Raw genomic sequence first — 25745 nt, 5'->3', positions numbered from 1 at the left:
TTCCATGGGGTGCTGAGTAGAAAGTATGTCCTTTGGTGCTTGGGTGGAATACTCTGTAGATGTCTGTTAAGTCCATTTGATATATGGTATTGTTTATTTCAGATGTCTCTCTGTTGACTCTCTGCCCTGTTGACCTATTTCATGGAGAGAGTGGGGTATTGAAGTTGCCTCCTATTAATGAGTTGGGGTTAATGTGGGTCTTAAAGTCCTGTAGTATTGTTTTTATGAAGTTGGGTGCTCCAGAATTTGGTGAATATATGTTTATGATTGTAATATCTTCTTGATTCATTGTTCCTTTGATCAAAATTTAGTGGCCCTCTTTGTCTCTTCTGAGCAGTTTTAAAGTGTATTTTTTCAGATATTAGAATTGCTATGCCTGCTTTTTTTCTTAGTGCCATTTGCTTGGTATATTTTGAGATAGTGTCTGTCCTTGAAAGTGAGATGAGTTTCTTGCAGACAACAAAAAGATGGGTTTTATTTCTTAATCCTTCACATAGTCTGTGCCTTTTGACTGGGGTGTTCAGTCCTTTAATATTTAAAGTTATTAATGAGAGACGGGTATTGAATCCTGTCATTTTTATTTGTTTACCTTCTTGATATAGCTGTACCTTTCCACAGTTATGCCTTCATTGGATTTCTTTCTGCAATCCCTTGGGTATATTCATTCCTTTCTTCAGCATTTTTTATTGATTCCAGAACTCTCTGAAGGGCTGGTTTTGTGGACATGTATTCCTTCATCCTATATATGTCATGGAAGATTTTTCTTTCCCCTTCGACTATAATAGACATTTTGGCTGGATATAGTAATCTGGGTTGGCATCTGTGGCCATTTAAACCTGGGAATACTTTGGTACAGGCTCTTCTGACTTTCATAGTTTGCACTGAAAAGTCAGCTGTTATCCTAATGTGTTTTCCTTTATATATGACTTGTTGTTTCTCTTTTGCAGCTTTCAGAATTGTCTCTTTGTTTTGTATGTGTAGTGTTTTTACTATGATGTGCCATGGAGAGTTTCTTTTCTCGTCCTGTCTGTTTGATGTTCTATATGCTTCTTATATCTGCATGGGCATGGCTTTCTTTAATTTCGGGAAATTTTCTTCTACGATTCTGTTGAAGATCTAGTCCATGCCATTATCTTGGGATTCTTCTCCTTCCTATATGCCTATGATTCGTAAGTTTGGTCTTTTTATGGTGTCACACAATTCCTGCATATTCCATTCTTGTGATTTCTTAAATTTTTCATAATATTTGCTTGAGTTGTCTAGTTCGTCCACTTTATCTTCCAGTTTTATACTCTGTTTTCCATTTCGTTCATCCTATTGGTGAGGGTTTCTCCTGTCATTTGTAATTGGCTTACTGAGTGTTTCACTTCCTTCTTCATTTCAGCCTGAGTATTCTTCAATATTTCTAATTCTTTTCTGAATTTATTCAGAAGTTTATCCCTATCTTCCTTCATTTATCATGTTTGTAATTTTTCTTTTGAGTTCCATGTCCTGCATTATCTCTAGGGGGTTCTCATTGTGCTCCTCTAGAAGACTATTGGTATTTGGTGGAAATATGTTATTTTGGTTTTCCATGTCATTATTCTTTCTCTGTGATTTTGACATGTGAATTTCTTTTGTAGTTTATGATTCTTTTGTGAGACTTTGGCCTTCAAATTTAGGTTTGCTTCTTTTCGTGAACTTTATGTGTCTTTGTGGTTTACTTTTTGGGCATGAAAAGCTGGTTTGTCTAAGCTTCCAGTTCTCTCTTTTGATTTTATATTGGAGTGGTCAGATTGCTTTTGTCTTCATGAGTTCCCACAGAGGCCCATTCAGGTGAGAGTCAGATGTTTTCAGGCTTTCTCCTAAGGTTAGGATCCCTCCAGGAAGGATTTTGGCCTCAGGAATTTGGGGGTTGGACTGGCCTGGGAGCCTGGCGCAGGAAAGATGCTGGTCTAGGGCAGCTGGTGGCTGTGCCACCTAGAGATGCAAAGGCAGATGGGGTGGAAAGAGTCTCCATGGCTTCCTGGGGACTGCACTGAGGGGATGGGTTGGTCTGGATGCAAAGGATCAGGAAGAGGAAAGGTCAGCCCCTGTGTCCCAGAAAGAGGCTGATGGGTGATGCAGGCCCAGGGAAGCAGAGGGAGGTGAGGGCAGGGCTAGGCCCAGTACCACTGCTCCTGGGGCCCAGAGAAGGCACTATGTTGGTCTGGATGAAAAGGATCAGGGAGCAGTATTGGTTCCCCAGGTGTCTGGGGCCCCAAGACAAGGAATGGGGCAGGGTCCAAACTTGGAGCAGAGAAAGGCGGTGGAGATGGGAGGGTGAATGAGGCTGGAGGAGTCATGGTGCGGAGGGTGCAATGGACTTTCCCCAGAGAGAGGCCTGTGGGTAGGAGAGAAGCCTGCTGTGGGTCCTGCAGACCCAGAGAAGCAGAGGGAGGTGAGCTGCTTATTTATTTTTGAGAGAGGGTCTCCCTGTAGCCCTAACTGGCCTGGAACTCACTATACAGACAAGACTGCCCCCTATCTAATAGACATCCACCTGCCTCTGCCTCTGGAGTGTTGGGTTAAATGTAAGTGCTAACACACCCAACTATGGTGGATTTACATAGCATATGAAACAGACATAAATCTTTGGAACCCAGGTTAAAAACTGTAGTCATCAGAAAATATCCCTTCCCCAAAGCTGGCCTTGTCCTTACCCCTTGAGCCTGTGAATGTGTTAGCTTTTTACAGGTTACAAACTGTAGTCATCAGAAAATAGCCCCTTCCCCAAAGCTGGCCTTGTCCTTACCTCTTGAGCCTGTGAATGTGTTAGCCTTTACAGTAAGAGGAAGTCAAGCTTGCAGGTGGAATTAAGATTGCTGAAGTCTGGCCTAAAGTTAAGAAGATTATTCCTAGATTATGTAACTGGGTCATATAAGAACACAAACAGACCTAAGTAGAAAGCACAGTATGGATGGATCAGTTAGGAGATGTGATGATAGAAGTACGACTGTAGGGATGTTATATGAGATGTTTTCTTCTTCCCTTTGAAAGCTTTGAACAGGGAGGAAGTTATGAACCATAAAAGATAGGACATGCCTAGGATATTTAAAATCATGAAAGTATATCTTTCCTGCAGCCTGCTGGATGGAGCAGAGCCCTGTCAAGCTCTTCAGGTTAGCCTGGCCTGACTTGTGACAGAATTTTAATAGTAGAACCATAAGATAACATATTTGTGTTGTTTAAGCTATTAAATCTGACAGGATAAAATGTTTAGTTAAAATTATGGTTTTTTGTGTAACTGACCTTTGTCTCGTTATGCACTAACCTTTTTTATCTCTCACAATTTGAGTTAGCTAGTCATTGTTTTGCTGCAATTAATTCAGCTATTCCAACATTCTCTGATTGCCCTTAATATGGTCCATTGTTATTAACCCCTTTCTTTTAACTAATATGACTCTATATATTTACAGAAAGTTTCTCAAGGACAACAGGTTGTTGCATTTTACTTGTTTATTCTTCATCATGTCTACCTTTAATCCCAGCACTCAGGAATCAGAGTTCAAGGCCAGCCTGGTTCACATAGTGAGTTCCAGGACAGCTGTGGCTACAGGGAGACCCTGTCTCATAAAGACCAAAAAAAAGGGGGGGGGATGTTTTTCATACTTTACATACAATATATTAATCATCTTTTAAAAATATTTATTTTTTTTGCATATGAGTATATTGCCGAGATGAATGTAAGTGCACTCATGTAGTGCAATGCCTGTGGTGGCAGAAGAGGGCTTCAGATTCCCCTGGAACTGGATTTAAGGATACCCTGTCTCATAAAGACCAAAAAAAAGGGGGGGGGATGTTTTTCATAATTTACATACAATATATAAATCATCTTTTAAAAATATGTATTTTTTTTGCATATGAGTATATTGCCTGGATGAATGTAAGTGCACTCATGTAGTGCAATGCCTGTGGTGGCAGAAGAGGGCTTCAGATTCCCCTGGAACTGGATTTAAAGATAGTTGTTAGCTGTCATGTGGATGCTGGGAATTGAATCCAGGTCCTCTGCAAGAGCAGCCAGTGCTCTTAACATCTTGAGCCATCTCTCCAGCTCCAATCAAAATCATCTTTATAACCCCTTCCCCATCAGCACCCCCCTTGGCTGGTTTTCATGCATTCTGTCATTTATGTAAAGGCCTGTTGAGTCAAGTTAATGTTCCCTGATGCCCTTCAGTGCAAGTTTATTCACTGGAGTCTAGTCAGCCTAGCTAGAGCCACTCTCTTAAAGAAGATCTGCTGCCCAATAGTTCATTGGCTAAGATTGGGGCCTCGTTGCCCTTCTCCATGGTTCTATGCTGGGATTTTGTTTTCTTGACTTTGCATGGGTCTTGTGCATGTTGACACCATTGTTGTAACTTCATATGAGCAAGGTTCCAGGAGCCTGTAAGACTGTATTTCCATATGGTCATGTACCTCCTCTCCTAGCTCATACAATCTTTCTGCCTCCTTTTCCACAATGGTCCCTGAGCCCTGGGTTCCTTGTCCTCTGTTGCATGAGGGAGCTTCACTGATGAGAGTTGAGAGATGCATTAGTATTCTCTTTATGCCTTGTTCCACTATGTTCCATGAGTCTTAGGTATAGTGGTTCCACTGTAGATGTGTCATTTAGGGTTGGGCATTTTGCAGACATTTAATCTCTGTGTATGACCAGTTGTGGAACTTTTTGATAGTCTCATACCTAAATCCCACTCAATGGGATTGTTTGGAACTGTAAACAGCCATGGCTGGAGAGATAAACCCCAAGACTGTCACATCCCTAGACAAATATAATTTCCTACTATGTGCTAAATATGGATTCTTATATTTACAGACAAGTATGCCAGTCACCACTCACCAAAGAAGCTTCTTTTGAAACACATTTATCTTTTAATGCCTATGCTTTGATCATTCACATGAGGCAATAATATGTATTAATACGTAACATGGAGATTGAGAAGCTGTTTTCCATCTGTTGCCTTTGTTTTTAGTTTCTACTTTTCTTTTGCTGCCTTCTCTGTCTTAGTTGAATGTCTTATATAACCTTTTTTATTAAAAAAAGAATTATGGTTATGCCAGTGTTTATAATAATTTTATCTTACTAATATTTCCCTACAGGCAGAGCTGTGTGAGTCTACTCAGGTAGGTCTCTTATGGGAGCATTAACAGGTCTTCATTCCCATCCATCTTTTTACAGTCACAGTACCGATCCCCTGTTCCAGTAGATGGCCCCAGACCTGTACACATGTGGGAAACACTAAGTGAATTAGTGACTTATCAAAAAACAGGACATAAAGTTGGGAGGGGATATAAGAAAGTGGAGGGGGAATGTAGGGGTAGGGTAGAAATGATCATGCTTCATTGTAGAGATATATGAAATTCACAGGATGAAGAAAATTTAAAAACAGGTAAAAATAACTAAAAATAGAATACTTATTTTCTCATTTTTTTCCTCTCCCTTCTCCCTTCCTTGCTTCAAAAATGTAAATCCATGTTTCTCAACTGTGTGATTTTTTTTTAAGATGAAGAAATTTCATATGTTGTATGAAGAAGCTCAGCTGACAGTGATTGTCCTTTATTTACTTAATGTCAGCGAATCTCTTTCTGGAAATCAAATTGATCAGCAGCAAATACATAAAGATCTGCCTGTGATCTATTGGTAGGAAGCTGTCCATATAAACATTCCCAGGGGAATGCCTCAGGGAACGGCAGTCATAAGATGTGTCTGCTTCCTCGGGACTGGGGGCTTGACTTGTTTCACTATGTAGACTGTTCTGGACAATAAGGCTACAGGATTCTTAAATATCTGAAGCAAAGAGCGCAGTTCACTTTGATTATTTAAGAATAGATTACAGTCACATGGACAAAAACACTTGGCTCATGCTTGCATGAATATAATATATACTCATATATAATATGTATTTTATATCTATCTATCTATCTATCATCTATCTATCTATATATCTGAATGAATGAACAGGGTCCATTGCCTATGATGGTACCAGACTGAGAACACAGTCGTACTGCCTTATTTCTTAGATTTGAAAGGCCTATTTTACTTTGGCAATTTTACTTTGAATTTTTTCCCATACTTAAATTATGTCACTCCTTGCTCTCCTTACATGATTTCTCACCGGAAGTCCACTAAAATTCTGATTCTTGGTCTTACTCTGTAGGCTAAGCAGACTTTTACTTTTCTCTGTAATGCTTTGAATGAGATGACCATTCAATCATGGTTAAGTAGGCTTAGGTGCACCTCATGGAAGTGGAAGCCTTAACATCATCCAAGTGATGTTGATTGCGTGGGCATACACAGTGAAAGAGTGATAGGATCTTGAGATTTCAACAGAAAACCTGGGAAGTGGAGCAGAGTTGTGGCATGGAGTTAGAGTCCCTGCATGTTGCCTGCTGTGCAGCACACAATGGGCACCTGGCAGTGGAGCTGCAAAGATTCAAAGAACATGGAGGAGTCAGAAACTGTATGCTTCATTTTTCACTGCTGTGAGTGAATTCCTGACAGAAATAACTGAAGGAAGGAAAGATTTTGGCTCTTGGTTTCAGAGGCTTCAGTCCATGGGTTTGTTTGTTTGGGTCCCTTGAGCAGAATATCATGGTGATGACAGCATGTGGAGGAGGTAGTTGTATACCTCTTGGTAAACAGAGAGGAGAGAGAGAGAAAGAGAAAGAGAAAGGGAGAGAGAGAGAGAGAGAGAGAGAGAGAGAGAGAGAGAGAGAGAGCAGGAACCAGGTCTCACCTGCAAAATCAGACATCCTAGTGACCTGCAACCACATAATCCCCAAATAGCACCAGCAGCTGGGATCAAGGATAGCGTGCGTGAGCCCATACAGGTCACATAATAGTCAAACCATAAAATTCTCTCCCTGAACTCCAAAGGTTTATGGTTATGTCATAATATGAAATGTGTTTAGTCCAAGTCTGAGAATTTTCAGAGACTTGACAGTGCCAACATAATTAAAACATTCAAATTCAAAATTTCCTCTGAGATTCAAGACAAATTCTGACTGATGGTCCATTAAAAATCTTAAAAAAAAAGATTGAGTACTTTCAGTATACAATAGTATATACTAAACATTTCTCAGTGAAAGTGAGAAAGAGGAAGACAGCAAGGACAGGGCAGAAAAGCAACACTTAAGCATACGAGGACAAATATCACATCCTGCAGTCATATATTTGGCAGCATCTGGGGCATACAGTGGTGGGATGGGCACTCCCTAGGCCTTGGCCAGCTGTGCCCCTGTTGGTGCTGTAATGACTAGAGAAACTCCATTTTGTACAAAGTAGCCACTTTAGACTTTAAAAATCAGAGAAGCAGCCAGCTCAAGATTTGAACTTAGTTCCAGTAAGTCACTCGCCCTGAAGAAGTTTGTTTTCCTTTTAGAAATAGCTGACCACAGAAAGGAATATCTATTACCACACCAGACATTGTGGCTATGTTTCTTGTCCATCCACGGAAAAATAACCTAAATAATATCCTGTCTTTCTTTCTTGGTAATGTGCTGAAATAATAATAATCAGCAAACTCCTTACTGTCAAGGTCTCTATACATCTGTTAAGAAAATGACTAATAATTGTTTTGGCGTCTGTAAACTTGCCTATTGCTGCATTTAAGGGTCAGTGTGACCCCACTGTCTTTGCAATTGCCAATGCCACAGAAATGAAGCAGCTTGTGGTTTCTGCCTTTATAAGATACCCTCCCCCCCCCCCCCCCGCCAGTTGTGCAGCAGTCTCCCTTATCTGGCCTCTGGAGACTGCCAGCCAGCTGCAGCTCTAATAAAGATTTGGCTAATTAAAATCTGAATTGAGTCCGGTGGTCTTTTCCTGGTGGTCTCAAACTCAGTAACACTGTGATTTTTGTATCACACAGGACCTCTTTTCAGGACTGGCTCTGCCTGCTGCCTGTGGGTCTCCTTGGCATATCTTCCCACTTCCTGGTGTCACCATTGTATCTTTGGTGTCCCTTTCTCAGTTTTATACATTGCCTTCTCAGGGACAATTCTGACCCTACCTCATACTGTCTGGTATTGTTTGGAAATCTTGTGAGAAGTACCCATGAGTCCACAACTCTAAAATTTATCAAGCCTGTAAACTCAACAGCATATATATGTATTCCTCCTATGAAACAAATCTACATAATAACCATCCTCCTTGTTCATTACTTCAAATGAGCTCCCTTTTTGTCCAAAATTTCCACTCTGCCTTTTAATTTTATGCTTAATGTAAATCTTTCTAAAAGTAGCCAGTGACAACTATGCCAGTAGCTGAATGCTATACTGTCTTACACTTTTCTCCACTAAATTCAGTATTCCATGCTTTTAAATCCAGTCTCACACAAAATCCCAGGAGACAGAAATTTTCCTTTTTTATAATATAATATAAAAGGCTTTAGTCCAAGTCCACTGGATTCTTTATTCTCATCTGAAACTTCTTACGCTTGGCCTTAGCTCTCTGTATTCCTGTTAGCATTCTGTTTTTCTGAACCCCCAATAGACTAGCCTACTGAGTTCTGCCCTTAAGCACATTGGTTTGGGACCATCTACTGGGACATGGGCAATCTATCTGTGGTTACAGCTCCAAAGAATAGTGACTTGCTCTCCCCAGTTGCCATCAAATGGCACTACCTCTTCAGCTAGAGGTAGAGCGTTGAAAAACTATTCATTCTCCATGATGCAAATTTTTAAACATTTCTTTCTGTTAATTTTTTATGTGTATGAGTTGTGTTTCCTGCATGCATATAAGTGTACCTGTGTAGAGCAATGTCCACAGTGGTCAGGAGAAGGTGTTGGATCCTCTGAAACTGGAGATACAGATGGTCTACCCTGTGAGTGATGCAAATCGATCCTGGGTCCTCTGCGAGAGCACCCAGTGCCCTTAATCACTGAGCCAACTTTCTGGCCCCTCCAAGCTAGGATTTCTAACAGGCTTGGTCTTGTGCAGGTCAATGCAGGTCAGACTGTTTAAATCTAGGAACATCCTCTGCCAACATATTAATTGAGAACAACCTCAAATAGGTAATGCCTACTGAAACCAACAAGAAAAAAATCACTCAGATTCCCTCCAGAGGAATGCATAGCACATTACCACAACTGCATTCATGTGTGTAACAGCTATGTTCTGAGGACAGTGCTTCAGAGATCTCCTCCCCATGGCCCCATCCTCTAGGTCTTACATTCTTTGTGACCCTCTTTCTTGATGTTCTCAGAGTCTTTGAAGGTTGACTCATCAATGGATGAGCACTCACAGTCACTTATTCTCAGTTTTTTGACCAGTTATCAGGTTACGCCTCTGTATTTACTATGAACTGTAATTAGTAACTTCTCTAAACAAGACTGAGATCACCACAAATCTATGACTATACTATAAACATGAATATTAGAAGGTAATTTGACATCATGTCCATTATAAAATAACATCAATAGATTTTCCCTTGGGCCTGTTTTACCTAATCAATAAGTTTGTCCATGTTTATAATACCAGCCATGAATTCCCTCTTTAGAGAGCAGTCCTCAAGCCAATCAAGAGAGAAGTTGGTAGCACTGTTCTTCCACTGTAGCACCAGTGGGCACAACTTGCTGGGAAGGCTATTAATGTAGCACAGAGGTCCAGGTGAGTAAGACCATTGATGTTATTTCTCCTGTAGCAGCCTACCTAGTGCTTCCCAGCACTATGAAATCTAGCTAGTGGGTAGAGAATTTCCTAGTCAGTTTGAGATTAATTTCTTGATAGCCCACAACCAAAGTGGATGTTTTTTAAAGCAGTATTATCTTACCATTTAGGTATGGTGTACAACCAAGAAAAAAGGCAATGAATGGAAAGTTTAGTGCCAGGCACAGGTTACCTTTCTAAGAGTTATTAGTTGGGGAGTTCCTACAGGTATCCAAAATAATATAGGATATTTGCTTTAATTTTTAATCTGTCTGGTCCATTTTAATATCTTCTGTGTCCCACACATAGTCAATTTTTAAAAATTTCCTTAAATATTTTATACATAGTTGTCTACTACTTTATAACTTAAAGCTGAATATGTGGATGATCTGTTCTATACCTGCATTATTTTCTACACTTGATTTTGGAGAAGTAAGTACAGAGATACCTACAGTACAGCTGCTGTCTTCTAGAGGGAATCTGAGTGTTATTTCTGGTGGGTTTCAGTAGGCATTGCCTGTTTGAAGTCACTCCCAATTTATATATTATCTGAGGATTTTCCTGGATTCAAGCAGACTGACCAACATAGCCCCAAAATCATGTACAAGCAACCCATCACTGCTCATCCACAGGAAACATGTATTTCCATGTATTTGCTTGTTAGACCAAAGTCTAATATGTTTCTTATACTTTCACTGTCACTGAGCTGAACTCAGTGTAATGGATGTTTATTAGGATCAAATGTGAATTTAGGCTATTATTCAGAAGGAGATAAACAGCTAGAGATAGAGCTTTGAAAAACTATTCCTTCCCATGACTGGTGTTTTTCCCAAGTTCTCTGGATCTCTGCTTTTGCTTTATATTCTTCTTTCTGGTTTTAGTTTATTTGAATGCTAACTATAGAGACTGCCTCTAGCTTTTCATTAGTTCAGCAATATGTTTTAATTCTTTTTCCTTTCTCATGATTTATACGAATGTGTGGTATGCATGTATGTATACATGTTTCATGTGGTTGAGTGTGCATGCACATGAGTGCACATACATGTGGAGGTTTGAGTTTGATGTCAGCAATCATCCTGGATCACCTTATTCACTGACATAGGGCCTCTCAATCAAACCCAGAGCTCATTGCTGTGGGTAGGGTCACTAGCTTTTTTTGGAATGGTTTGTCTCCCTCCTCCTTCCAAGCTAGAATCACAAGTGGGCCTCCATGCCTACCCTGCATTTATATGGGTTCTGGGCCTCTGAACTCTAGTCCTCTTGTTTGGCAGACAGCACTTTGTCCACTGAGCAATCCCATCAGCTGTTAAATGCTTAACAATGAATTTGTGCTAAAAATCTACATCTTATTGCACTGTAATATCTTTTCTTTTTTATTTCTTTTTATTATTTTATATGTATGAGCATAATACCTGCATGCATGTAAGTGCACCTGTGTTGTGCAGTGCCTGTGGAGGTCAAAAAGGGTGTCAGATCCCCTGGAACTGGAGTTATGGATGATTGTTAGCCTTCATGTGGGTGCTAGGATTTGAACCTGGGTCCTATACATGAGCAGCCAGTGCTCTTAAACTCTCAGCCATTTCTCTAGTCCCATAATATATTTTTTTTTTTCGGCCTTATTTTTGAGACAGCATCTCCCTGTAGCCCCAGCTGTCCTGGAACTCACTATGTAGACCAGGCTGACCTTGAACTCACAGAGATCCATCTACCTCTGCCTCCCAAGTGCTGGGATTAAAGGTGTGTGCCACCACGCCCAGCTCATAATATCTTTTTTTAATGTCTAGTTTTTAACCATGGGAATCTTTTTTCTTTAATTTTTCTTTGATCTCCTCTAATTGGCATCTCTCTTCAGTTTGATAATGAAATTGACTGCCAAGATCACTAGAGAGCTCTATGATGACAATTCCTGTGACTAATTGACTTTTTTTTCACTTTTAAATCACCCTCTTGTCAGGATAATGCACAGTTGAATTACATACATCTCTTTTTGAAACATTTCTTTTTGTTGCCTGGTTAAATTGTCAGTTATTCTAAGCAAACATTCTGATTCTCATCACACTTCTTATTAAAAGGAGAATGGGGAAGGAAGGGAGACATTTCTGGAATGTGAGAAACAGTAAGAACTTTTCTTTATTTCCTGACTTTAGTATCTGTGTTTTCTGTTCTTAAAATATTTTGTCTTCTACATTTCACACTATCAATTCCTCCCAACATCCATGGCATATTTTGTTAGTACCATGTATTTTAACACTAAAATTTTCTTCATTTGTTTCTGCGTTGTTCTTGAATCTAACACAATATAAAGACAATTATGACGCATAGGAAGATTTTAGAATATGTTCCTACACAAAGCTCCATATAGACAAGACTGAAAATCAAAATGTTGTTCCCTATGCAAAAGTTCCCTGTCAGCAAGTCAAATCCAAGTTATGTGATTTTCAAAATCAATAGATATAAAAGTCACATTTTCCAAACAGTTGCAGTTTCAATGGATGTGATAACGAAGTTCCTTTTCCTTGAACTTTACATTTAAACTAACATTTGGTTAATGAATTATTTTTCTATGTTTCTGCCTCCTGTCCTCACCTCAAAAGAAAGCAGTTTTCTAATGACCAAAACATTTTTTGTTCTTTGCTTCTGATATTTTTTGCTTTTATGTTTATAAAATCAAGCTTTCTGCTTAGCTTATTGGAACATTTATTTTATAGAATAAGTTGGTGCTTGACTTTAGAATTAAGTAAGGCCAATTTAGACCTGCAAACTAAATTTATCATTATATTCTACTGTCTTTTGAAAAACCCTAAAAGAGAAAATTTTGTAATCATGAACAATGGATGTCTTAACAGTGTCATCCATAATCATGAAGTCTTCATACATTTTTCCTAATTAATGGTAGGGGATCTGTCACATAATTATTTTTCAGAAACAAATTTGTTAAGACAATCTAAAAGATGCCAGACCACTGTCCCTATTCCTTTAATTTGTTTTCTGTCACCTCTTGGATTTGTACTCATTATATACTGGCCACTTTGAAGTAATGTTCCTGGGAAGTGCTAGGCATTGTTCTGCCAGGCAGGAGGATATGCTTATTGGTGAAATAGTGCCATGTCTATACTGGGGTAGAGGGGTAATTAATTATCTTGTGATTGGCTTAGAGGGACACAGCAAGGGAAGGAGTACACAACTTGTACTAGAAATATGATTTAAAAAACCAACATTGACTGGGTAAATCATGGCCTCAAGGTGGGAGCACACTACTTACTGTTGTTTCCCAAAATGATCATATTGGCAAATTTCCTTCTAATTGCTGGTTTATGCCTACAGACTAGTACTGCTCTCAACCTGTATTCATAATCTCCATTTTACACAGGGTAACATGATGGTTAATGTGCAGATTTCTATCTGGTCAAAGTCCTGAGAATAAATCACTACTGAGTTCTCAGTCTTAAGTTGGACATCTAGATCACACACACTCTAAGGCCCAGGGGACATTGTGGAAGAGGGAGTAGAACAACGTGAAACCTGGAGGATGGGGAAGAATGCAACGAAGCAGTGCCCCGAACCCAGGTTCAACTGGTCTGGTCATCATGAACACACAACAGCAATGAATACCTGCGTAAGACTGGAGCCTTCAACGTTCCACCACACACAGAGGTGTTGCACACAAGGTTTTATCCCTTGACGGAGGAATTATTGCTTGCTGATGGTTACTGTGATAGCAAGTGTCATTTGCTTCCATGGTGTAGTTACTGAAGGACAATTGGGAAGAAGACAGGGTTCAGAGGGAAAGGAAGGGGATTAGCAGAGGGGTATGTGGTGAATATAATAACAATACATTGTATATAATATGAAACTGTCAAAAATTTTAAAAGGAAAGTTCTGGTTGTATTTCCTTTTCAGGGATGCTTTCTTTTACTTCTGTTTTTCCTTTTATATCAGTAGGCTTTCTTCCCTATCAATTGTTGGATTAATTCTAATGTTAAATTACTTCTTAGTAACAGCACTGTTTAAGTTGACCCCCCCTGAGTATTTTCTATCTTCTTCTACAGATTAATTTTTCTCATTAAGATATATTACTGAGAGTCATAACTTTTATTTCTCTGTTTTGTTTTCACTATACAAAGTTTTCTGTTTTCTTAGTTATTATTAATGTTTTAGTTCCTAGGAATTTCCTATACTATATTAGGAGCTTAGTAACTATATGTTGAATGCATAACTTTATTAAGTGATAGCATTTATGTCTTTCTGTCTTTCTCCTTAGTATCTTCAGAAAGCTTTCCTATAATTTGTAAATCCTGAATCTACAAAATCTTGCTGAGAAACAGAACCTACTTCTTATTTAATATATTAATTTAACTTAACTGACTGGCTATCATAGTTTCTTATACAAATGGTCGCATGACCAACTAATCACAACAAATATATTTTCAATTCTTAATTATAGATTAATCTATAACTAATTATAGGTTAGAGATGCAAAACATTAGGGTCAGGTGAGTATATATGCTTGACCAACAATTCTTGCAATGATTTGCTTAGAGAACAAGAGAGTAATCTCTTCTTGATGCAGAATCTATTTTCCAGAGAAACTGTTGGAAGTAATGTCATAGAGGCCTGAGCATGGCAGGAAGGAAGTTTTCATCCAGCAGTCTGATGATTTTGCTGATGATTCTGCCAGCTGCTTAACTTCTTTGATTTAATTTTTTTTTCTCCAAAGTTGGTCACCTACACTTAAATGTGGAAATACATTGCCGATAAGTGCAATAATCTTGTTATAATGCTAATGCAAACCCCATGTCACTTAATTAATGAAAATACCCCTTAATTTGGTTTTCTTGGTAGCTTCCATTCTCACAACCATATTTACAACTCTTCTGGACAAAATTTAAAGTTTACCCCAACAGTGCTATTTTCTGAAATAACTTATATCACTGAACTCTTTTGTTATTTTTGTATAAATTTTGTCCAATAGCCATTATTATTTGAGGTCTCAGGCATTGGTGAGAAGCTGATGAGGATATGGATTTTCTCCTTCCAAAATGCACAAATATCCAGAGCACCCTTGTATAATAGATCGAAAATGTATTACAGAGACATTGTAAATCACAGTTTGAATCTGCATATCTCATTTAGTTCAAAATCCACAGCTACTTAACTAGTAAGTATTAATGTATTTAAACAATGTCAATTAGCAAGTCAAATTTTATTCTTACTCAAAAGTAAATGTCACTAAAATAATATGGTTTACCTGAGTGGGTATTTTGAATTATGCAGTCCTGTTTGTACATTAATATAAATTTATCCTTGATCTTTATTACATCTTTTAACCAAAAGGTTATATTTTTAGAATAGTTCTATATTTATAGCATAATTCAGCAGAAAGAACAGAGAAACCCCACTTCCTGATTCAATACACACAAGGTCCCCCATTTTCATCTTCCCTCATCAGATTGACGCAGTTATTATAATCAATGAATAACTTCATCACCATATTATCTTTCAAATTCCATAATGTATAAACATTATAGCAAAGTCTATATTTACATGATTTTATATATTTTGCAAGTTTTGACAATATAAATTTATGTATCGATCACAATGTCTCAGAATTATTTCATTTTCATTAAAAACCCTCTATATTTTGCCTATGTATCTAGCTGATTACATTCTGACTGCTAATTTGACATTGTCTCTCACACCACACACACACACACACACACACATGCATAATGCACTAAGAGTTTGGTAGATTAAACCAAATGCTCATATATGGACTTAGCTTCATGGTGTACTTTCTGCCTTTCTTGAGCATGTTGACTTCAAATTTTACCTACAAAGAGAAGCTATGTGTAATTAATTGAAATTCAACATTTCCCTGCAAAACTTGGATTCTCAGAAATGGGAAGTTTTAAGAAACTCTGATCACAGTGCACTATATTTTAAAGCTTGACCTATTTCACAGGAAAGGGAATTGTCCAAAATTCTATACTGATATATTAATGCTGCATAATTTATTTTCTCTCAAAAAACTGTGGTTAAATTTGTATAAGCCAACATTTTGGTAAAAAAAGAATTCAAGGGACTGGAGACTAAGAGTACATACTGGTCTTGCAGAGGACCCAAGTCCTGTTCCTATTATCCCACTCAGTTAGCTTACAGCTGCCTGTAATGCCAACTTCTGAGGATCAACCCCCTCTTCCAGCTTCTGTGGGAATCTGCAATCATGTATGTATTACACACACACACACACACACACACCCCTACAAAGAGGATTAAATATTACAGAAAGGAATTGAGAAAATCAATAGTTGTCCATTGACACAATCCTTAATGACAAATAAATGTAAAACCTCATAGACATGTGATTGCTATTTCTTACTTAAGACCCTAAACAGCTAGACTTATGCATCTTGACCCTACCCTACAGTATGCATGTCTATCCTCTTTCTGAAGCCAGCGCGCAGTCTGTGTTTTCTTATGAAAGATAACCAAATATGAAGGCAAATGAAACAGGTTGCAGTTACCAAACCTGTTTGGTATCTGCTGATGACTTCTGGCTAAAATAAGTCCTAAGCAAAGCTAAAGAGATGGCACTGAAATTTGATGGACAAATGGTATCCATTCAGGAATAAATGAGGAACACAACAGCGACGAATACATAACCCTGTGCATGGAGGATCCGATCTTCTGGCAGAAATACAGTCTTAAATGACTACATATTCTATAAGGAAATATCAGAAGATCCAAGCAGTATATCCAAATGTTTATAGAAGACAGTCTATAGATACATTTAAAAGAGTTAACCAATCAGAACCGTAGGTTATATAATATCTTCATGCAGCCATGGGAAGTTTGTTCAATTGTCCATCTTTATTTCCTTGCTGCTGAGTGACAGCTTAAGAAAAACATGTACAGAAGAAAAAATAGATATTAGCAGGTTTCATAATGATAACAAAAGAATTAACTTTAAGGTGTAGCGATTCTTGAATAAAGTAGCCAACTCATGCAAAAGCGCTCATATTTTTCTAAATATGAATTTTCATTTTCTCTCAAAGAAAGCAATACATTCACTTTAATTCCAATCAAGTATTTAAAGATGACTGTGCAAAGAAATAAGATATTTCATTAGTAAGTAAGTGTTGTGTATTATTTTGTTACATTTTGACAATTTTTAAAAATATTCAGGCTCTTCCTGCTGGTAGCCTTCACTTCAGTAAGCAAAGTGATTTAAAGATCTCTGAAGCCCTCAGCTTCCCGATAGCAAAGGCAAAGATTTAAAGAATCATCTAGGCTTATTTCTATGTACAGACTGTAGTAGGAGAACTGAAAATTTTATTTCAGGTAGCTTTTCTAAGAAAGGGTAGGTTTATTCCTTTAAAGGTAAACTGGACTTCAACATTTCTTTAAGGATTTTGACAACTGGGAATTTCCCATTGATTGTGGAAAATGTATGGGGGGACAAATTGAAAACCACACAGTGACTGAAATGAGAAATGCGTATTTATATTTATATTTATATTTGCATGGTTAAAGGTCAAGGATATTTTAATATTTTGGGGCACATATTTAAGGTTCATTGACTTTGTATGAAGGAATGTGTCAACTATTTTCAAATGAATTGTGTTGTAAAACAGCCCAGCCATGCCTAAAACCTTGGTCCATCAGAATATCACCATTGTAACTGATTTCTTTGGCTTGGCAATGCCATTGCCAAATTCTCAAGTGGTTTCAAAGGCAATATTTGGAGTTTTATGTTTTTTCTTGATCAAATTCAAGTTTCATAGAATTCTTTCCTTCACATCAGCATCTTTCTCACTAAAACACACAGCAGGAGATAAATCTTACAGGATGGACTCACTTAAGGTATTTTGATAGTTTGTTAGCTTCTTGTTTTTATGAGTTAGAAAATAGAGCAAAAGTGACTTTGATGACATACTAACATTGGCAATAAAAATAAAGCCAAGATTTCATAAAGTTCATATTTTCTCTTTGATACATTCTATAATACTGGCTGTAGTAAAAGTAAATAAAGATGTCCACAGTCTAATAGTAGAGTACAGTTCCCATTGCTTCTGTTCAGAGAAACTGTGTTCATACATGGCACTGGTAGCGATAGTTTGCTAAGTGTGAATATTATGATAAATTGTTAATTTTCTTATGATATAATCTACTTCATCTATAATGAAAATCTGGCATATTAACAGAGGTTTACAAAAATGTTTCTGATGAGTTTTCCAAAGGATAAAAAATACTAGATGAGGATAATTTTATGTTTTATCTGAAACTACATTTTTTTCTTGTTTGTTTGGTTATGTGAGACAAGGTCTCCCTGCAGCCCTAGTTGGCCAGAACTCTCTCTCTCTCTCTCTCTCTCTCTCTCTCTCTCTCTCACACACACACACACACACACACACACACACATACACCCCAGACTGCCTCTATCTCATGGAAATAGAGAATTAAAGGGGATTACCACTACGTCTAGCACAATCACATTTCTTAAAGATCATAGGATCGCTTAATCAGTTACACATTCCAAATATGAACTTTAATTCAACATCATACTGAATGGGCCATCTTCGGGTGGTTAATGTCTGTGGAACTGCTATGATTTAAAAATTGCTCAAGTATTTCCTCAAAAGTACATGACTTAGTGTGACAGGGGTGAGATTATTAAGTATTATTAAGTATTTAGTCCCAGTGTAACAGGGGTGAGATTATTATATGGAGTCTAGAGAATTAAAGACCACCACCACACTTAAGCCAATTAACAGGTAAAGGAGCCCTTTGTTGAGAGAGTGGCTAGTGTCTCAGAAAAACCTCTCAGTGCTGAAGCTTAGGTACAGAGTTTATAAAGGCAAAATCTGCAAAGACTGTTGAGCCAGATGTAGGTCAGAGAGACCTTGCTACCATGATTATTTTGATTAAACATTTAATTTTTTTATTATACATCTTGGGGTTATTTTTTTATTATTCTTCTAGGCCATGGACAGAGTCATAGAACGCCCCAAATGTTTTTCAGTTGTCTGAGAAAAGCTAGTGACTGGAAAGAATGCCAAAACTGTCATCAACTGGAGTCAGTACCAGCCCAGTAGAAGATCAAGTTCCTTTAGTTACTTCAAATGGCAGAGCTTTTAAAATGTGGGGCCTGGTGTGAGTCTGGCGCTCGTGGAAGGAATTATTGAAGTTGTTCCAGGACATACAAAGGGCAAGACTGCCCTTGAATCCCTCCTGCTTCCTGTCTCAGCATGTGCTTCTGCTCTTAATTCTTCATTCAGTCCTCCCTTGCTGCCATCTGACATACTGTGACCTAGACGGCAGGCACTCACTAGAGACTAAATAGATAAGGCTGCCCATTTGATTTTTGTTTTAGCTTTTAAACTATGAATTAAATAAAAATCTATGAAGTATTCAACTTCAGGTTTAAAAAAAAACAGATTCTCTCATACTCAACATGGGAATCCATTCTTTTATTTGTTGTATAAATTAATAACATTATGTGTGATATAGCTATGTGTATAGATATCAGATACGTCAAAACACTCAAGTTACACCTAGTTCCTACAACAGGCAATGATATAAATAAACGTTCTGTAACTACAACTACTTTTGTCTAAGCTAATGAAACTGTCATTAGTATCATTTTTATTACAACCTGCTGCACAATGTAAGATGAATCAACTTACTATTTTATGTATTCAGAATGCTCCTTTATTACAGTTAGTATGCTTTGTTTTGTAAAGTCATTCCAATCTTTTCACATAGTTATTACCTGCAATAGTGCCATAACTCCACATCCAATGTCTTGCCTTAAAATGTGTCCTTGACACATGAATTTTTCTTTAGAACACGAAGTTCATTTCTGATGTCAGTTATAAAAATAACAAATATGGATATTTTAATGTTGTCTCCTGGTAGCATCCTTGCAAGACTGTCAACTTACTATAGAAATGGGTTATGGGTTTCTCATCTGTTTATTGCAGAGAATTGACATGCTGTGTTCTGATGAATAATGGATTGATTTTTCATTTCTAGTATTGTTCAAGTGAGCATTATTGTCTCTAATGTAGTCAGCATTCTAACTTTGTCCTGTAAATCATATATATCCTGAAAGCTCACTGGATTAATGACATGCAAAGAGAAGACATCGTGGTCTCTGACCTCTATTCCAAGCTCCATTTCATGGTATCTGTGCTACTTAATGTTAGATGAGGAAATAATTTGACAGAATATCAGTGCAATAGCAATTTAAGCTATTATACACTACATATTCCTCTGAAAGGATAAGACATATTATCTTCCACTTAGGACAATCGTGGTGATTGTGTCTTTGGAGAAGTTATTAATGTTCTGTCATAAATATAATTTTAGAAGCTTAAAGCACAATTAATTTTCAGATTGAATATGTAGTGCCATGATGATCCTAAGGAAATCCAACTAATATTCTTGAACATTTTGGGTTGTAAACCACTGATATTTTTCATTATGTGGCTAATTATACATACATATAAGATCTTGTTTTATATTATAAGATCCAAAATAGAGATAATTTCATATAAACCCAAATATACATGCAAAAGCTACTAAAATGGCACAGGTTTATGTCTTCATTTATTTATTTTTGCTGTTGTTATAAAATATTCTGAAAATACTCTGGCAAAAGCAAGTCAAGGGAGAAGGCCCATAATTTGAGGGTGGAGTCCATCATCCCAGAGAAGTCAACACAGCATAAATTAGAAGCAGCTAATCACATTCCATCCATAGTCAGGAGGTGGGAGTGGGAATGAGAGAGGGACAGGAGTGGGGAGATGGAGAGGAAGAGAGACTGCTCAGTTCCTTTTCTCCATTCATATAGTCCAGGAACCCAGTCCTACAGTGTTTCCACCCACAGTGGGTGAGTCTGCCCACCTCAATTAAGGCACTCAAGATAATCTCCCACACATATGTCCAGAGGCCTGTCTCAAGGTGATTCAAGATTCTGCCAAGTTGACAGTTAACATTAAGCATCATGAGTTCATTCTAAATGTGAAAAAATATGAGGAAAAAGATAGGATTCTCTTTTCAAAGGTATCCAAAGTTCTATTCACTTAGTTAACTCTAAGAGCCCAGAGAGGTGAATTATATGTGCAACAAGCCCATGGAGCTGTGTCCTTCATCTCCAGAATAGGAACTTACAGATTTTCCCCATTTGTCTTCTGTGACCTTCCTCACACTCCCTACTCCATCATGTCATGACCATCCCCACAGTACCCTTGCCTTGTACAATGATGTATGTAGAAACACTATCCTATTGCTTTAAAGACCTGCATTGATCTGAGGTGGCTTGCTCTCCTAAATTCAAGGTTGAATTTCTGAACATAATTTCTAAATATGCATTTGACTTTCATTTTAACCTAAGCTTTGTGAAGAGCTCATTATTATAATTTTGATGAACAAATTGAAATGTATCTCTGCAATTAATGTTTTTTAGGTAATTTTAAATTGCAATGGAGAAATAGCTATTATTAACTTTCCTCCTCAGTACATTCCTCCTATATTTTTCCTTTAATTATTGAAAATATATATAACATGAACAGATCATTTTAATCCTTTTGTCACTTTGGTGACAGTAAGCATACAAAACTTAAAACTGGAACTCAGTAAATATGGCAGTAGTGCTCTGTATTCTGAACAATCTCTCAGATAATCATTCTCAATTCTGTTTTTATCAGGTCCCATGTGTGGAATCTTAGCATTTGTCCTTCTGTGATGGTTGAATTCACTTTCCTATCCTGAGATTTCATTGACTTCCAACTGTGTGTGATTCTCATTCAGTGATTAACAATGTACTTGCGTGTGTTCTAATATTGGTTGATTTCACTTTCATATCCTGAGATTTCATTGACTTCTGACTGTGCGTGATTTTCATTCAGTGATTAGCATTGTACTTGTGTGTGTTCTACTATGACATATGTTCATCCCCTGTTAAACATGAAATGTGAATGGTTTAGCTTGAGATCCTGTTTAAATGTGAGGAATGGTATTTTATTAATGAATACTATATTGTATAGCACACACCTATATCAACTATATAAATAATATTAACTATTCTAATGGTTTATAAATTTTACGTGTGATTTTATTGCTGTGATATGTGATAGTGCATTCATATACATTGCCTTTAATCAAACCACTACCATATTTGAAAAAATTCTCTCATAATGTTCTTATCTTAGTAACTTAAAGGTGATGAACATATCTTTTAAGTGATTTCACAAGGACAACTGTTGCATAGCATTATCTCTTTTGCCTTTTCTTATAACTTTGTGTACTCTTATTCTTATCAGCTGTTGTGTTTTATTGCAATAATTTCTTCTGTAGACATATTTCAGGCTTCACTGTCTTGAATTGTACATTAGTCACCTTTCTGTTGCTGTGATAAAGTACCATGATGAAGCCATCATACAGAAGGAGGAGTTTATTGGGCTTACAGTTCCAAAGGGATAAGAGTACATCATGGCGAGGAGCCCTGGCAGGAGTCAGAGGGAGCAGAAACTTGAGGGCTCACATCTTCAAGCAGGTACAGGAAGCAAAGTAAGCAACAGACTGGAAATGGAAGGCGGCTATAAACTCTCAAAGCCTGCCTCCAGTGACGTGCTTCCTCCAGCATGGCCACACCTTCTGAAGTTTCCATGACCCTCTACAAATAGCACCAGTAAATGGGGACCAAGTATTCAAATATTTAGAGCCCATGGGGGTGTCACAGTATCACTCAAACCATCATAAATTGGCAGTTACTGTTTTTTGTAAATGTCAATGAACTTGCTCACCTTCTTTAGTTATGCTGATGTTTGTGCTGCTGTTCTGGAATTTTGAAGTAAATAACTTTTTTTTTTCTTGAAACTATTTAAACTTAATTATGATATTTAATTATCTGAAGAGCCAGAATGCCCTGACTCCATTTTAGCTAGCTTCTTTAGACAAGCCCAGACAAGCTCAGGCATATTGTACATCGCAGTATACTCATTTTAATAGAGACCCCGAGCCTTACAACAATATAGAAATGGTTCCACCACCCTAAATGTGCCATCTAAGCGCTTCTTTCTGCTTCTGTAATTTTCTTGGCTTAAAGATTTAACACTTGCCATAACTCTAGCGGGGAATGAAGAGCCAGAATGCTCTGACTCCATTTTAGCTAGCTTCTTTAGACAAGCCCAGACAAGCTCAGGCTTATTGTACATGTAAAAGCCTTATAAGGTATGGATAAACACTTCTGGCTCTAAAAGATATCAGTCAGCACATTCCAATGTCCTGAAGACAGCCCCTACCAATCAAGACTTCCCCTGTACACAGGATATGGGGACATCCAATTATTTTTAAAAAGATGCTTGGCACAAGAGGGTTTCTGTGAAGTGCCCCAATAAAAGCCACTGCCGGCTATTGTTCAGGGCCAGACTCCATCTTTGGCTCATGTAGTCTGTGTCTGGCTAGCCACCATTTGGTTGTTGTCTTCTTTTTTACTTTAAATTATCAAATAAACTTTTTGTATAATCTTTTTTGGGTATCTGTGGGAATTATTCTCAATTCTCAAACCCTAACATATCTATTTCTGAATTCATTATTAAATTCAATAGCCCATAAACTTTTATATCAGAAACCTCCCTTCCAGAGTCTTCTGTTTACCATCTTCTTTCTGGGATCAAACAGCTAATGTCACAGACGAGTTCTTGCATTACCTTTGGTTTTGATGTTTTCATTTCTTCTCAGTTAGGAATTGTTTATCCTGGAGTAACTTGCTTACCTTCTCTCCCAAAAAAAACAAAACAAAACAAAAAAAAAACAAAAAAACGCCGCAGTTAAACCTTCTGAGTCACTTTCTACTTTGAAACATTTCCACCCACATGGTTGTTTCTAAAGTTGGTTTGAATCATCCTGAAGGCACTGACTGATTGCAGTCATATTTCCCACAGATTTTAAAAAGTCTCGTATGCCACGGGGATCCTTGCTTTTAGTTTGCCTGGGTGGTCTTCCTGGAAACTTCTGTGACCCACCTTGTCATTCATTCTTTTTTGAATAACAATAACAATAGCCTTCACAGTACAAATAGTATAACCTGAAGGCCTCACACTAGGCCTGTGTCCTAAGGGCTCCATCACTCAGCAGTGAAGTTCTACTGGATCTTTAGGGGAAATTCCCTATCTGACCCTGACCAGTACTTCTGACATAGTCAGTTGCAATTCTCATCAACATATACAAAATAGTTTATGGTAATGCAAGAATTAACTATTTTTGTGGAAAATTAATTAAACCAACTATTCCACTTCCCTGTAGCTATAGCTCTGCCAGGGGAAACTTCTTATATCAAACTTCTTAATACCAAGTCAAAAAGAGTCAAGGATTGTACTAGAGGTATGTGTAATGATTTGCTTCATTTTTATTGCAATAGCCTCACATTCAGACATAAGATTATTTTCTTGAAGTAAGACTTATGACAATCTGTCATTAAATATAAATGGCTTTATACTTAAAACAGTCCCAGAGAAAATCAAATGATCCCATATGGTATTAACTAAAACAGGAAAATTACCTCCAAACTAGAATTCGGAAGTACTGAATCTCATTCTTTAAAAAATTTTGCTTCCTCCACTAACATGTCCTTCCACAAGATGGTATACTTATAAACTTTTTTCATAAGTTAAATGATTCTGGAGAGAAAAGAAAATGGAAATGATTTTCTTACATTAGAAAATTCCTCAATTCTCAATTTAGAAAAGGAAATCCAGTAAAGAGCAAGCTCATCACCCTTCTCCCTACGGCATTATGTCATATCCTTAAAACGCTGAGCTTCAAGTTCTTTGGGTAATTTCAAAGTTTGAATGTAATATTTTTCTTCACCTATGGTAATTTATTCCACTTATTTCTATCTCATATCATTGGCAGCTCACAACTGACTCAGGACTGAAATAGTTTTCTAGGCATGTCTCTTTTGATTTTGGTGTATGTCAATAGAATTTTCTAAAGGCAAAACTCTTGGTAGGTAGAACTCAAGACAGTAATCGGCTAATCAAGCTAAATTTAAAGTTGCCCCAGAGTTACCAAGACAACAAATATTTTAATTGCACTTGGAAAGATCTGAATCATTCTCTCCCTCCACACAGCTTTTAATGTGATGCTTTAATTTTTATCTAGAAATTCCTCATATGAAGTGTAACATTAGCTCCTTATCTGAGTTTATATTTTCATCAAACATTTATTTTCAAATTTTCTTTGAAAGAATACTTTTAAAAATGAGAAGCCCAGCTCGTTCTTGATAAAGAGTTCTTTATCTTTGAAATGTTTAGATGACAAAGTTCTGTTCTGTTCATTCCGTTGTCATTAAGTATAAGCATATTTCTATTAATCCTGGTGATTAGATGTTCTTCCAGGTTTCCTTCTAAATGTAAATAGAATCTACATTTTTATCTTTTATGCCGCTGAAATCATCTTCAAGCATTCATTCCCTTGTGATTAAATAGCTCTGAATCATGTTTAAATACTTTTCTACAAGCATGTGGCTGCTGGAATTGCCTTCCTACAACAGGCTTCTATTGGGAAACAAGAACTAGGTTCAGTACAAAGCGTCAGAATGAATTAAAATGTACGGCTTGTCTCAGTAGCAGCCGTAACAAGATCCACTCAAGCAGGTTTTGCCTACTGCATTTCTGTTTCTCATTCTCTAGGCTGTTCATGGTCAAAATTATGTAAAAGATACAAATATTTATAATGGCTTTCAAATCAACCAGAAATACTTTTTTTTTCAGTAAGCCAGATAATGGCATGTTTGAACAATTGTTTTGTAAAATGCAATTTTGCTGTGAATTAGACTATTGCTACTTCTGCTTCAGAAACAACTTGAGTACTAGCCAATTAATGGTAAATAGTACCTACAAAGCACCATATAAAATGACATTTTTAAGTAGTATATTTGAAAGCAAGCTCAGTTCTTCCTATGAATAAGAAGATGCAATTGTTTCTGTGCCCCAGAACGAGCCTGAACCCTGGGTCTCTTTTCACCATTCAGTTGAACCCAACATGTCCTAATACACTATTCCTCCCATGGTAGAGA

The sequence above is a fragment of the Nannospalax galili genome, unplaced genomic scaffold, assembly GCF_000622305.1.
Source record: "Nannospalax galili isolate Female #2095 unplaced genomic scaffold, S.galili_v1.0 scaffold105, whole genome shotgun sequence".
NCBI lineage: Eukaryota > Metazoa > Chordata > Mammalia > Rodentia > Spalacidae > Nannospalax > Nannospalax galili.
This window is presented reverse-complemented; position numbering follows the sequence as displayed.